Source organism: Octodon degus, unplaced genomic scaffold, assembly GCF_000260255.1.
Source record: "Octodon degus isolate 3935 unplaced genomic scaffold, OctDeg1.0 scaffold00227, whole genome shotgun sequence".
Lineage (NCBI taxonomy): Eukaryota > Metazoa > Chordata > Mammalia > Rodentia > Octodontidae > Octodon > Octodon degus.
In genome coordinates, this window is record NW_004524803.1 from 1935033 (window position 1) to 1938171 (window position 3139).

The 3139-nt window shown below is 43.9% G+C and overlaps 1 protein-coding gene and 1 pseudogene across 4 annotated transcripts in view; both read right to left on the reverse strand.

The window, feature by feature from the left end:
* Window positions 1-3138, reverse strand: part of Smad1 (SMAD family member 1) — a 75992-nt gene extending 72854 nt beyond the window's left edge. Inside the window, exons 1-3 of one of the 4 annotated variants that reach the window (XM_023705725.1) lie at window positions 2829-2964; window positions 2494-2609; window positions 1863-1989 (exon numbers count right to left, since the gene is read on the reverse strand). The gene's annotated coding sequence lies outside the window, so the exon portion shown is untranslated. Of the gene's footprint in view, window positions 1-1862; window positions 1990-2364; window positions 2430-2493; window positions 2794-2828 lie in introns of those variants that run through there. The other 3 variants (XM_023705726.1, XM_023705728.1, XM_023705729.1) reach the window with 3 other exon arrangements.
* LOC111813809 overlaps window positions 1945-3139 on the reverse strand; it is a 35479-nt pseudogene continuing 34284 nt past the window's right edge.

Here is a 3139-nt window from a genome sequence, read left to right on the forward strand (position 1 = left end):
GGCAAGACACTGAATCCCTAGCCTCAGTTTCTTTTCCTGTAAAATGTGCTAACAACAGCCCATAGAGACGTTCTGAGGCTTGCATGAGATTGTAACTATTATAAATAATGCTTTGCATACAATGAAAACTCAGACAAAATTACCAGAGCTATCTCTCCTGTCCAATGATCTCAGTCCAATTACAATCCATGGCATTAATAATAAGTATCTACAGAAAAGTCAATCTCATTTTATATAGTAGCTTTAACCTTAACTTCCAAATTGCCTGCTTTAACAGAAACAGGTAATTAGTAGTTAGTAGTAAAGTTAACTGCTATGCATAGTATTCCTCTCTTTGATCCTACAAACAACGCATTAACAGAAGGAACTCGTGAAAAAAAGAGGCAAAGGTCCTGGGGTGGCACAGCCCAGGACAACGATGGTGAACCTTTGAGCTTTCAATGACACAGAGCTCACTGTGGCACACACGTGGCATGTTCGCCACCGCCGGTCTTGCAAATCTTTCTGACGTTGAACTCTACTGCACACATAATCCAATATGGTAGCCACTATGCTACTGAAATTCAGATGGCACTGAGAAGATGAATTTTTAAGTTTTATTTCAATTTGAACAAATAGATGTAGTTATGGCTACCTCACTGGGCAACACACTGTAAATGATCCCTAAATTAAATAAAGATTATAGAAATTTAAGCAGAAACAGGGTTTTCTTTTCCTGATTTGCTCTTAAGTTCAATTTGAATATGTTTGTTTTCAGTGGAGGCTAGTACCTATATCAGTGAAAGAAATAACATGTCACTTCATACATCAATACAGCACAAACTCAATGCTAGTAACAGGATCAGTGATAAAGTAGGTGGTCCTCTGGTATTTTAAAGGTCCCCAAGGCCAAATTAAATTCAAGCTCACATGAAGCAGGATTCAATACACAGATCAGAACTGCAAAGGCCCTTATCAGCACTGCCAATGGATCTGGCTCCACACCAACAAATGGAAAGCTACTTATTCAATCAAGAATGAACATGCCTGCATTTGTCTTCCACTTCTTCCCCAAGAAATTCATAATTCTGTAGTTGCCCCTCTTGCAGAAACACTAGTGTTCTTTGCCACCTCAGCCATTCCACTATCACAAAGTCCATGTACCACCCATATCTGAAGTATAACGCCAGACTCCTGCTTAGCTGCCCCTGTATTATGGTTTAATTATGATGGCTGAACTAATAGGCTGACATCATAGACTTTTACAGGCTGATCCCATGTCATCCTGATGTATCATTTTGCACCAGTTCAGTGCTGTAAATCAATTTAAGATCTCAAGCAGGTTGAAAAGGCTGGTAATGATGCTTTCTCTGCCGTCTCTGGAGACTCTACATTATATACAACTTACATTATTTATAAGGCCTCAGCGATGCCTCCATTAGCCTTGGGAGACTCACAAATGAGACCTTTTATACACACACAACTTGGCCTTGATTATGTAGACGACTGCAGCTTAAATACATTCGGCTAATTACTCTCAGGTTGATTTTTCTTCTAATCTACTCAGTTATATTTCATCTTAAACGCAAAATTGCTAGAAATCAAAACTCCACACCAAAATATAGTTTTCAAATAATAACTGCAGCTGAGAAAGTGAGAATTACTTCTTCTTACTGCTTTAATGATTTTGGCTGAAGAAAAAAAAAAAAAAAACTTCTATTCCACAAAGTGTAAGAAGTCAACACTTGTAATTGCCTTAAAAAATGCAAAGGCGATCAACTCTTCAAGAGATTAAAACCAAAGGTCACTGCAAAAGGAAAAATGTGTTTGGTTACATGCCTATGGTTGCAGGGGTCAAAACTAAATCAAGGACAAATCCCTACCCTCAGAAGAAACTTGATCCTGTCTGGGTCTACGGGAGCCTCTGGCATCACCCACCTCCAGAAAATCGTCTCAGGACCCCGCCTACAGCTTCCCAAGACTTGCTGTATTACACAAATGATACACCACCTGCACAGAAATATCAAGTAACTGCAAATGGGAACGAGGGATGGAGAGAGGACAAACACTTTAATCAGTATGGCGTATTTAGGCCTGGTACCTACATCGGAGTAAAGCTGATTCGAAAATATTTACACCAATTGAAAATGCTGGGCCAGGCAACACCGGTGCTGCCTGGTTTATTTTTAAATAATGGTTCCGGTACAGCTAGCTCACCTGCCTCCAATACAATTTAAAGGGGTAATTATAAGCAAGATGAAAAATGAACCCGGGCAGGGAACAGTTTTCTTATTGTGTTGCTGAGGTGTGGGCGAGTTACCCACGACAAGCAATTAGAGCCTCTGGATAGAGACGTCCTGAAATAAGGCCCTCCTGTCATCTCACCGCTGAGCGCGTCGTCCCTGGAAGCCACAACAGCAATCACGCAACTTCTGCATCATCCCTTACTTTGAAACTTCAGCCACAATGGACACACACAGTAGAAAGAAAAAGGCAGGCTGTCACAGCACTCACAAAAAACGATGCTTTCTCTGGAGACGGTTCTGAGACAGGCCTGGATTTTCAGAAGGAAAGCTCCTTACTGATTATCTTGCACGGTGCTTTTCTTTTCTTTTTTAAATCGCATGTGCCTGAATAAACAAAAGCTACTGTAGGTGTGAGACCTGGCAGGCATTTGTTCCTCCTCCCTCCCCAAAGATCAGCAAGGAGCCCTAAATCTTCAGATAGTCAGCGACTAGAAAAACAAGCCCACGTCCGTCTCTTTCACACCCACCACCACAAACAACCCCGAGCAACACTAACAAAGGCAGGGTGCCGAGCAAAGAAACAGTTGTTCCACGCGAACTCACGAAATCACACGCAGTGAGCCCATCGAATCCGGTAAAGGGAAAGGAACGAGCCGACACTGGGAGACGCAGGCGCGGGTGTAGGCGGAAGAGGGAAAAAGAACTACGCGCCGCCACCGCCAACCCTTTGAATAAATTAGAGGGAATTTCGGTGCGAACTTTCCTTGACCTCGACCCCAACAGTCCGCTCGGGGCACCGAGACAGCCCGCGCGGGATGCCAAGGGCCCGGGGCGCCCGTGTCCCCTCCCGGCCCCGCCGCCCCCGGCCGGAGAGGGAAACGCCGGCCGCGGGGCTCGGACGCCGGTCGCCCGCC